The sequence below is a fragment of the Engystomops pustulosus genome, chromosome 5 (assembly GCF_040894005.1).
Source record: "Engystomops pustulosus chromosome 5, aEngPut4.maternal, whole genome shotgun sequence".
Lineage (NCBI taxonomy): Eukaryota > Metazoa > Chordata > Amphibia > Anura > Leptodactylidae > Engystomops > Engystomops pustulosus.
Window position 1 is genome coordinate 128,340,086 of NC_092415.1, and position 12,693 is coordinate 128,352,778.

Sequence of the window (12,693 nt, forward strand, 5' to 3'; positions counted from 1 at the left end):
CCCGCGATTGGTGCCGTCACCGACCACGGGTGTTACCGATTGGGTACAAAATGCAGCAAACGCCCACCTTGTATAGAGAGGGCTTAGCCCGTGAACCCGCTCCATACAAGGGGAGCTGACATCTGACATACAGATGTACATTATGAATTAATTTGTTTTCTATGACTATCTGCTTCAAAAGTAGAGTATTTAGAACTTTGAAAATGAAGAATGTTTTAAAATTTTTGCCAAATTTCAGTTTTTCAGAGCGAAACACAAAATAGATCATTAAAAGTTTTAAACTAATTTGAAGTACAATCTCAAAATCCCCTTGATAAGTTAAAGCATTCCAAAGCTAAAAGTACTTATAGTGACACAGGGCAGATATGAAAAATGGGGTTGTGTCGGTGATGCCAAAATAAGAGTCCTGAAGGGGTTAATTGTGCCTGCTGGCTAAGAAGCTTTGGGGTATGGGCACACTTGAGAGGACTATAACTTTGGAGTCTCTAGTTGTCAGGGAACCAGAGATATTAACTGTTAAATTTACAGTTTGAAGTGATAAATATATCAAGTCCAGAGCAGCACTGCAAAAATACTTAATCCAATGGAGTATGGCGAGCCTCACTATAAATAGATAAAAATTTCATCAGCACTCCGTGTAGTGAATGAAAAAACAAGTACATTTATTCCAAACACTTCACACAATCAACATGTTTTTTTATTTCACTACATTGATTGCTGCTGAATTATTTGTATGTATATATATCATCAGACATGATGAAATTTGAAAATCTCTGGATTGCCAGGGAACCAAAGTTATCGCAAGTTACAGCTTCCGGATGTATGTCCTAGGCGTTTGAAGTGCCTTCTGCATGAGATTATAAGACGCATCCTTGGCTGGGAAAGTGTTAAAATGCATACTGTAAAAATAAATGTTACACTTAATACTCTTTAAAATTTTCCACCATAATCCGAAATGCGCTTGACACACAATAAGCCATACACACATCACAGGATTAATATACCTATGCTTGTATTGTCATTGACCTACTATCTTATCTTTTGAACCTATACTCAAGAATTGTATCTAATGGTGAGTAACTATGATAATGAAGATACAGTGATATGGAGATAACATTGGGGGTGCAGTGGCTGTATTTCACAATACAGGACTTTGTTTATCACAATGTGTAATGATAGATCAATGTCTTTTTTAGTAGGGGTAACACGGTAGTGGAAGTGTGAGCTTGAACAGTATATATGATACTAGACACACTTGTGTACCGTAAAAATGGCAATGTCCCCTTTGATATTTTTCAGGTATTTCAAGTGGGAACTGTGTCCATCCTCCTGTGACTTGGTAAATATTCACCTACACACCAAAGATTGCTTTGTCCACTTGACAGTAAAGAAAATATCACTGCTGGTACTAGAGAACTGTCCCTTACTACAATATCTTGTGTCTACCACTCAGGCCTTAGCTCCGTAGGTCGAGTTATCCAACCAGATGACTATAGGTGCATTGACTAGGTAGGTATATATTGGCTCACTCCACCATTGCAAACACACTCCCCAATTCAAAATCGCTGCCTGCAACTCCAAGTAAACCTGCAGCTGTTACTCCTAATATTCTTACACTGACCCTTGTCTAACTCGCATGCTCATGCTAGCTAGTAGAGTGGAATAGGTCACTTATCACAACTATGTTACTGCTAGTTAAAACTGCACACCCAGCACCCCAACATGTCCCGCCGTATATATAGCTTCATCAGGGGATTGGGCTAATGCTGGCATGTGGCGTTTAGCACTGCTTTATATAAGCTTATGGAGGTACCATCTCACCGTAAACTCTCAAATCAGGTCCAAGGAAACACGGAGATGTAACCTTGATGTCATCGGTGATGACAACATCATTAGTCATTTGATCAAGTCACATGACTGGCTTCTCATACCCAGGGCCGTCGGCTCAATGAGTCGTGATGTAGTCACATGACTGATGCATCGTTCATCCTCATCGCAAAGCTGTCATAGCAGCAATGAGATGTTATAATTAATAATAATAATAATTCTTTTATTTATATAGCGCGCACAGATTACGCAGCGCTGCACAGAGCATGTCAAATCGGTCCCTGTCCCCAATGGGGAGGAATGTGGGAGGAAACCGGAGTACCCGGAGGAAACCCACCCAAACACAGCGAGAACATACAAACTCTTTGACCTGGGTGGGATTCAAACCCAGGACTCCAGTGCTGCAAGGCAGAAGTGCTACTCACTCAGCCACCGTGCCACCCTTATTAAGCATGCGTAATAGGGAAATAACGTTATATTCAACAGATTACTATGTTCCAATATCAGTATATATTCTAAAGGAGTATAGAATACCAATAGGCTGTAAGTATCCCTATATCAACGTACACAGTGTTTCAAATGTGCCGTTCTGGAGCAATTATCTACATAAAAAAATTCTGTATTAGAATGGAGGTAAGGAGAATTATAAAGTGCAGACTGCCGCAAGGAATCTCCACAGATTATAAAGGGTTAATAATGTCAAGAAAAATATAGCATATTGTATGTTAGTGGCCATTAACTCAAAATACAAACTAAGAGAGCTCATACATCACAACAACATAATTTAGAACAACGAGGGCTAAAATACACCATTCACTATATTGGAAATAAATGTAAAGCCTTTATTAGTTACCTAATGGAGCAGATTTACTTACCCGGTCCTGACGCGATCCAGCGGCGCGTTCTCAGTCGAGGATTCGGGTCTTCCGGCGATTCACTAGGGTAGTGCGCCCGATGTCCACCAGGTGTCGCTGCTGCGCTGAAGTTTGCCGGAGTTCACTGGAGTTCACCATCCGTTGCTGGGTGCAGGTAAGCGTGTGTCAAGCGTCATGCCGGCCCCGATGCGCCACAATCTGATCGCGTGCGCCAAAAAACTGACGTAATTCGGCGCCAATCGGAAATATTTGGGAAACCTGACTAAAAAAAAAAGCGATTCGGGCCCTAAGTAAATGACCCCAATGTCTTAAAAAACTTTTCCAGGTACAGACCAGGTAATGGGTACACAGAAAATAAATAATTTGATATATAGGGCAGCACAACGTAATCAATAATAATATATACTTCACATTCTACAATCCCTATCCTGATCAGTTGTTATGGCCATAAAAACTGTTGAAAGTACAAAGTGAGGTAGTTAAATATATTCGGACCATATTCGGACCACAAATACCTGGCGTTCAGACCCTGACGCATGTTTCAACCCGCTGGTCTTTCTCAAGGGGTGGAGATAACATAGTTCCTATTCTATAGCTTATAATTTGGTATTCATCCACGACTGGCAACCATTTTTAAGAAAGACATCCAGGACCAAAAAAAAGTGGTATTTACATAATACCACATAACAGGTCAAAATAGGAGTTGTATTTGCAGAAAAGGGGTGAAGCTCAAACTCTCATTAAGTCCTACTGGGTGTCTGGATCAGTGGTAGTGGATCCTCTGGACCACCACGGATGATGACGTAAGCCGATACCTTGGACCGGAGTCTAAGTGGCATCCGGTTTTCACCAGAGCCTGCCACAAAGCGGGTTGGAATTGCTGCAGCGTGGTACCACCAGGTCGTTCCACAGGTGCAACTTTGTACATCGCCTTGGCTTCCACCGCGGACAGAGTCGTATGGCAAGATCTTAGTCGGGGACAGTTGGAGGCAGGGACGCGTGCGCCGGCCTGTCGTGCCATTGCTAGAACGAGGAGAGTCGAAAGCCGCGGCAGGGGATTAGTCGTCTACATTAGGACCTATTTTGACCTGATCAACCCCTCAAAATTTGAGTGGTTGGGTCATCCCCATGAAATTTCATGCCGTGAGATCATTGTGTCCTTTTTATTGTTGATAGAACTTAGATGTCCAGAAATCCTTCTTCTTAACTCCTTGATTGTCTTCCTGACATAGAGTTTCGGCCAAGAACAGGACGCCACATAGATCACATTCACACAGTTGTAGAAATCTTTTATTTCAAACATTTCATGGTCGAAAAGATTCATAAAGTTTTTAACAAGTGGTAGATATCCACAAAAGGTACATGTCCCACACGGGAATGACTCTTTAATGGAGGATTTCAACCAAGTCGTGGTCTCTCTTTTCGGAGCAAAGTGACTATGCACCAAGTAGTCACAAAGATTTTTATCCCTGCAATTAGTAATCACTGGTAGTTCGGGAAACGTTCAGCCAGGTCAGGGTCATTGCAAAATGTTGGTAATTGTATCTACATAGGCATCGTAAAATACTTTTTTGTGACATCGGTCTTTGTGAAGTAGTAAGACTGCCTATATAGAGCATTTGTCGGATACTGGCTTCTTTGAAGCGTCTTGGTAGCAGATCACATTCTTCTCTGAAGTCTTGTTCCTCAGAGCAATTTCTTTTTGCTCTGAGTTACTGGCCCACAGGTATACCTTTTTTAAGGACCGGAGGGTGCCAGCTCTCCCAGGGTAGTAAACTATTGGTTGAGGTAGGTTTCAGATACACTTCAGTATGTAGTTTATTTGTACCAATGTTATTGGACAGATCCAGGAAATTAAGGCATGTGTCCTGGATCTCATCCTCATCTAAACCTCATTTCGATTTCATTGTTATTCAGTATTTTGACAAACTCAAGAAATAGGGGGATATTTCCTTCCCACAGAATCGGTATGTTGTTAATATATCTTCCCCGATAAAGAATATTCTTGGTATGTTGCATTAGGAGGTCCGTAAAGACAACAGTGTCTTCCCACCACCCAAGAAAGAAGTTTGCATATGAGGGCGCACAGGTTGCCTCCATTACGGTACCCCCTAACTTGGTGGTAATATACCCCTTCAAACAAAAAGTAATTTCTGGTGATAACAAAAGAGAGCGGCTCCAATATAAACTCTTTGTGTGCTCGATTCTTTACCCCTTTTGTATTAATAAAGTGCTGAACAGCCTTAATTCCCAGATGGTGCATGAAGTTTCTATATAGGGACTTAACCTCAAGACTCACTCTGGTTTGTTTATTAACAGTCAGAACTGTCAATTTTGAGATTGCATCCTTGGTGTCCCTAATGTATGAGGGTAAAGATTGTACAAAAGGTTGTAATAGGAAATGCTTGCCTGTGTCAGATTATTACAGCCTGACACAATTGGTCTACTTGGTATAGGTCGTTTTTTCGTTTACCTTGGGCAAGGCAGCGATTGTGGGATTCTTTTGTTCTCCTTAGTAGCTGTATCTAAGATCACCTCTAATTCAGACACATACTTGGTGGTAGGAGTACATGACAGGATCTCAACGGTGCTTCTATCACCAAGAAGTCTCAGCACCATATCCCTGTATTCGGGGACATCCATAATAACAATTATATCCCCTTTATCTGAAGCTTTCAGAATCAGGTCCTCGTTATGCTGAGAGACTTGCTTTAACATCACTTCAAAATGAGTCAAATTGGATTGAAAGCTATTGCTATTCTGGTTCAGGGACTATGTCTTTAGTTACAAGTTGTACAAAAGTGTCCAAGTTAGAATACTTTGTAAAAGAAGGGGTAAGTTTGGACAGTGGTTTGAAGAAACACCAACATAGGAGATGGTCCAATGAATGAATGCCTCTGCGTTCAGTCTCTTATGTTTAAACAACGTGGTTGCTCTATTCCAAAAAGGTCAGTTTGGTTCCTCGTTGCTAATTCATCCAAGGATGTTTCCAACTTCTAAATACACCGCTGTGGGAAACATCCTTGGATGAATTAGCAACAAGCAGCAAAACGGATCTTTTTGGAACAGAGCAATCGCGAACACGAAGGCATCCATCTCGCAGGTTGGTGTTAACTTTTAACCAGTTAGCACTGCAACTTTTTAAAAATAATTTTAACATGTTTTTTTTAGCCAGCTCAGGTATTCTTTTTATTACATTTTCACTTTGAAAACAGTTGTTATCAGTAGAGGGGCGGACTGATTGATACCAGCGACGGCATTATAGTGTTATTTCTACTGCGCCAATTTGTTTTTTTGTATTTGTATTTCTGGAAAATAAGTTAATGATCTTTATCCGAAGGAATTTGTCTCACTTTGGTGTGGGGGTGAAAGATAGGCCTCTTTCTAAGCGTTTCAAAGTTGCCTGATCAATCTGTGTAGAGGATTCGAGTATGTAAAAGTAGTATTTGGTGCTGAATCAGTTAGTTTCCGTTGTACCCCCACTTCCCGATCCCGATTTCCCGATCCCCAGGGTTCGGTAGGGGTGTTCCTAAAAAAAGGTGGCTGAGAAGGAATTGATGTGAAATGTGACAGAATAGAAGTTGTGAGTGGTGGGTATAGTGTTCAATGTGTTACCCATATTTATCCTCTGTGAATCTACTGTGTTCTTGGTGTGTAAGGAGGCGGAGGCAAGTAAGGAGGAGCCTTGCAACAAAGTTATTACAGATTGAGTAGTCATGTTTGATTATACTGAATATGAAGGTGCATTTGAGTTGATGCATATTGCATTCAGGTCTGTCTGATCCACTGACTTATTTGTTCTACGTTTTTTGAAGGTTTTCCTTTTATGTCCCCTCGGTAGTCTGTCCCGGAACGCCTAACAGATTCTTATATCTGCCCCGTCTCAAAATCTCACCTATCACGTAAATATTTGTGTTTCTTGATCTTTGTCATTTGTCAGAGATTCAACATTCATCTGTAGTTTGTTTTCCAGAGTAGTAAAGTATGGGTCTAGCTAGAAGGTCTGTATGTCCTGAATGTCTCTCTGTAACCCAGAAGGATAGACACTGTTCCCATTAGAAATACCTGAATTCCCATTTTCACAGTACACAAATGTGTCTAGTATTATATATACGGTTCAAGCTCACACTACCACTACTGTGTTACCCCTACTAATAAAGACATTGATCTATCATTACAAATTGTGATCAATAAAGTCCTGTATTGTGAAATCCTGCCACTGCGACCCCACTGTTATCTCCATATCACTGTATCTTCATTATCCTGCATGGTTACTTACCATTAGATACAATCCTCCCAACAGTGTTTCCTCGGGATGGATATGAAGTTTGTGTATTTCACAGCTAATGTCGTCCATTTTAAAATTATGAATTCAAAGTTATTTTTTAGAACTTGGATATGATGTGTTAGGGATTGTTTATCGATTCGACTGAGTACATTCTAAAACTACTTGCCAAGTATAGATCCTAGTGGTGAATTACTGTATACTCTTAAAGTATACACCACCATTTCACCCTTGCTCCATTGCATCAGGAAGCAGGTGGTGGGGGTGCAAAGAGAAGAGGAGAAATGAAAAAAGGAAGAGTGGGACTCCCACCATCTTCCACACAGGGATTTATATTATTCCTGTTTCTCGATCTTCTGTCTCCATATTTTATAGAAGGTACCCTTCTTTCTCTTCTGTCTATAATGATAAACCTGCTCAGATTTAAAAATTTGAAGGATGACCCTACGACCTCTGTAGAGACAGGAAGCAGAGAGGTTCAATACCTGCTTGTTGCCTCCTGACGAAGCCGCAGGGTGAAACGTACGTCGAGGTTCTTGGACCGCGGCATGTCTGTGCTTTCTCTGGCAAGATGACACAAGGTATACATGGGTCTGAATAATGTACTTGATTGTGGGATACAGGCAGTCCCCGGGTTACATACAAGATAGGGTCTGGAGGTTTGTTCTTAAGTTGAATTTGTATGTAAGTCGAAACTGTATATTTTATAATGGAAGTTCTAGAAAAATGTTTTTCTTTTGCCCCAGTGACAATTGGAGTTTCAAAATTTTTGGTGTAATTGGACCAAGAATTATCAATAAAGCTTCATTACAGACATCTTACAGCTGATCATTGTAGTCTGGGACTATAGTAAAGCATCCAGAGAGCTTCACCAGAGGTCACAGTGGGCAGAGGGGTCTGTCTGTAACTATGGGTTGTCTGTAAGTCGGGTGCCCTTAAGTAGGGGACCGCCTGTATATTCTCTTATCATGAGATTTTTTTCCCCTGCTTTATCCTCAGTCCTTTAGCTCTTGTATTCAACTTCTGCTGGTGGTTACTTTTGTTATTAATACTGGCAGTACTAGAATACACCTTTTTCCTTGTTTACCTTTGCCAATATTATCCAATTACTTTCTCATCTATGAGGACATGTTATAACTGGTATTGTCCTCATAGCTTTCTGGCCTTAGTCTCTTGCCAGGTGCACATACACGCTGTGGTAGCTTCTATATCTACCCATTTTTTAGCCAGACATCCTTTCAATGTGATATGTCTTACGGTTTCTCCATGTGATAAGTGTTTTTGTAATTTATACATTTATATTTCTTGTTACTGTATTGAATACAATTTTGAAATTTTATATTTCATTTACATAATTATTGTGCTCTCGCCCTCTTTTTGGTGTGTAGCGGTGGCTCTTTGAGCCGAGCGAGTGGGTACATTTGGGTGATGACCCCTCCCTTCTTTGAGGTTCTCTTTTGGTTGGTTCATATGTTAGACCGCCTGTATGAACAGAGAAAAGCCATTAATGATTTTTTGATGATGCAAACGGACCGTAGTACTCCCCTGTGAAACTTTGATGTCAGCCACTGGCAGCTCATGCGTGACACCTGCCGTTTACTCAGGCCCTTTGAAGAGACCACTTTATTTGTCAGTCAGCAGTGCTTCATGTCCTGGAACTCATGCTGCAATATTTGTCTGGTCAGGGCTCTGGAGAAGTGGAGACTACATCTCATGGCCACGTGAGTCCGGTGGGGGCTGAATTGGCGGAGGAGGACATTGGAGCACAAGCAGAGTCTGGTGCAATTTGTGTTTTTTCTACTCAGGTGACAGGAGTGGAGGAGCAGGAGCATCCGGTGGAGGTAGAAGACGAGGCAGATGACCCAGAAGCACCGTGGCAGTATACTGTGGAGATGGAGGCTGGGAGTCACTTGCGCAGATGGCCCGCAGCATGCTGTTTTGCCTAACTAGTGACAGCCGAATAGTCAACATACACCATAGGGATGACTTTTGACTCTCTACCCTCTTGGACCCTCGCTACCGGTCAAAAATGGGTGACTTTTTTCCAGCTGCTGAGAGGGAGAAACAACTGGAATACTATAGAGAAATACTGTGCACACAGCTGGCCGCTGCCTATGTGTGCCATTGTCCATCCTCTGTCAGGTCTGACCGGGGGATTCCTGCCAGTCATCGCTTGCGTACTGCTGCTATTGGGAGCTGGGGGGTTAGGAGCAGTAGCAGCTCCATCAGCAGCAGCTTAAGTCTGGATTCCTTATTGAGCAACTTCCTTCACCCGCCTAGTGAGGAGGGTAGCCGCCACCAGCAGCAGCAGCAGGACATGGAGCAGATCCTGCAGCAGCAGGTGGTGGCCTACTTGGACAGCACTTTACCACCTCTGGTAGAGGATCCCATAGACTACAAACCAAACTTGATGCGTGGCCGCAACTTTCGGAGTTTGGAGTACAGTAACTGTCCTGCTCGGCCAGTAGTGTGGCATCAGAGCCGGTGTTCAGTGTGGCAGGGGCCATCGTTACCCCAAGGAGAACCCGCTTCTCCATCCATAATGTGGAGAGAATGACCTTTGTCAAGATGAATCAGGCTTGGATCGGCCAGGATTACAACTTGCTAATGTCTAATGCATCATATTAGATCAGCCATGACGCCTCCTCCAAACGTTGAGAAATGAGTCGGGGTTCTAACTACCTGCCGCAGCCACTATTCTGATGCTTTGCTCCTGCTGCTACTGATGCCACCTTCACACTATATCATTGTGCCACTCTGTGGGCTCCTGCTGCTACTGATGCCACCTTTGCACTATATCATTGTGCCACTCTGTGGCTTTCCCTGTTGCTGCCACCATGTTGATGACACCTGTGGACTCCTGCTGCTGCTTCTTCTGTCGCCACCTCCACACTCTGTCATTGGACCACTCTGTGGCTTTCCATGTTGCCACCACCATGGTGCTGCCACCTGTGGGCTCCTGTTGATGCCACCTCCACACTATATCATTGTGCCACTCTGTGGTTTTCCATGTTGCTGCCGCCACGTGCTGCCACTTGTGGCCCCCTGTTGATGCTGCTGCTGCCACCACCTCCACACTCTTATCATTGTGCCACTATGTGGCCTACCATGTTTCCGCCACCTCCATAATTTGTCATTGTGCCACTCTGAAGCCTACTTATGCTGTTGCCAACTGACCGCTGTCTCCCTGGCACACCCTGTGATTTCCATAATGCTGTTTTCACCCTCCACCACTCTATGACGTTTCCACTGTTTGGTTTTCCCCTTCATTTCATTTGTCAGAAGGATGAAAAGCTTCTACCGGCTCCATGACAGCAACAGCGTGCATAGAGAAAGAAGAGGAGCTTCCCAGGGTGCCAGAATGTACTCAGTTTATTTTTTAATGTGCTAGGCATACTGGGGTCTGGCAGGCTATATACTACACAGGGCTGGCATGCTATATACTAACGTGGCTGGCTGGCAGACTATATACTACACAGGACTGGCTGGCAGGTTATATATTAAAGGGGGCTGGTTGGCAGTCTATAAAGTAGAGGGGGCTGGGGGGGTTGTCTGGACCCAGAGGAATATTGCCACATAGCTCCGTGGCTCCGCGCTGCCACGGCCTCCCGCAGCCTTTATCTTCCCCCATCCGGAACTGCATGGGGAAAAACTATCATGGAAGCTTCCCCGAAGACCCCGGCACCCATCGATCCCTTTGGCAACCCTGGATGCATTCGTCCGCCGATATGCCAGGCGCTTGAACTCCCCTGCTCCTGCCGATCCACGGCCCGCCGCCATCTTCACTGCGGAACTGCAGCCAGATCTGTGTCCCCCACAGCCTGCCTCCTGCCCTCCAGGAGTGATGATCCCAGCTAGGACCCTGCCGGGCAAGGTACAGTCCCCTGCTCTGGCAAGTGAAGGAGGGAAGCCGGGAGAGAGACTCAGCTGCCCTTCCGAAACCCCTGCGGCCATGTGCTAGCCTGCCGCCATCTTGGGGCCGCTCTCAGTACCTGCATCCTGCCTGGATCACACGCTGCTGCCACCAGAGACAGGCAAGTCGGCTGCATACCCTGGCATAGACCAGGATTCTAGACCCTCAGCCCTTAACCCTGCAGCTGAGGCTTTCACCCCTGGGCTGCTGTCTGCTCCAACAGAGTCCTCCACCAGACCCAAGCCCCTTCTAAATCCCACCTAGGTCCCTACGCTGCTCCCCTTACCTGGCTCCTCTACCATGCTGCCGAAACCCCAGAGGCCTCCACCGTCCCCCACAAAGGGATCATGCAAAAATGCCCCCCTGTTGCCTCAACAGGCTCTGCCTCGCCCCTGCGGTCATCATCTACTACCACTACGGAAATCTCGTGTTCTTATTCTCAGAATTCATCATCCGTAAGTGCTAGAACTCCTCCAGCTGCTCCTATGGATAATACCCTGAGGCAAGCCTCACTTATGCAGCTTCCTACTAAACAGGACTTTCAGAACAGGGTACTGGAAGTAAAGCAGACCTGTGAAGATAGCATTGCAGCAGTTCACCATGATCTTAAGCAATTGGGTGAACGTGTTGCTACCGTGGAGGGGGACCACGACGCCACTTGTCAGTACATCGCCTGCCTCCAAAAAACTGTCTTGCAACAAACTTTTGCACTATGGGAACACAACAGGCATTTGGGGGACCTTGATAATAGGGGCCGCCGGCAGAACATCAGGGTCCACGGCCTTCCTGAGGCGACCGGAGAGGAGGATCTTCAATATGATACTGGGGGAGCGGCCTAAGCATTAAGTTCATTAGGGCACACAGAGCTCTGAAACCTAAGGGCTCAACTGCGAGACCCAGTGATGTCATCTGCTGTCTGCAAGACTACGAACTTAAAGAATCCATCATGGCTAGGGCACGTACCTTGAAAGATTTTGATTTTGATGGTGCTTCTATGCAACTTTATCCCGATCTCTCCTGGATAACCCTTCAGAAAAGATAAGCCCTGCGCCCTCTCCTTGAACTTCTTCGGGATAATCATATTTTTTACCGATGGGGATTTCCCTTTGCCCTTACAGCTAGGAAGAATGGGAAGACCGCTACCCTACGCACCATGGAAGATCTGTAAGGATTCTGCGAAAGTCTGGACTTGACTTCACCTGACCTTCGTTCCCCTGATGATACTCCCCCCTGATTTCCCTCCTCGGGATGCTGACATAAATGTATCCTTTTACCAAGCCCTGTTGTATCTGTAAATTTCTGTTGCACTTTGGTAGTTACTAGGATCTGATGTAATCCCTGTTTAATGTTACAGCAAGTTTCTATTATTTTCCCTGTGTACCCACTCTCTTATTCAGGAGGCCGGGGGTGGGGGTGGGGGGGTGGAGAGGGGCGGAGGCACCAGAACGGTCATATTTAGTACTCTCTTCCGGTCCTCCCCCTGACCCTGGGACTCTTTTGGTCATATAAGCAGTGCCACTATAATGGCACTGTATATGTTCTTTTCTCTTTTTTCTTCTCTTTTTCTACTTATTACATTGGTAATTCTGGCCTCCTTGTCCCCTTCCAGAGCCTATTTGGTTCTGCTACCTATGACATTTTCGGTTTTATTAATGTTCATGGTTCTGTTTGTTTGTATGTGTGTACCCCCTCTTCTTTTGTCTCTACCCAATCAACAGGTCACTGCCAATTTGCACATGCTTTTTGTCCTTGGATGCCGGGGGAACCCTTTGGTCCATTAGTTCCTCTTCCAC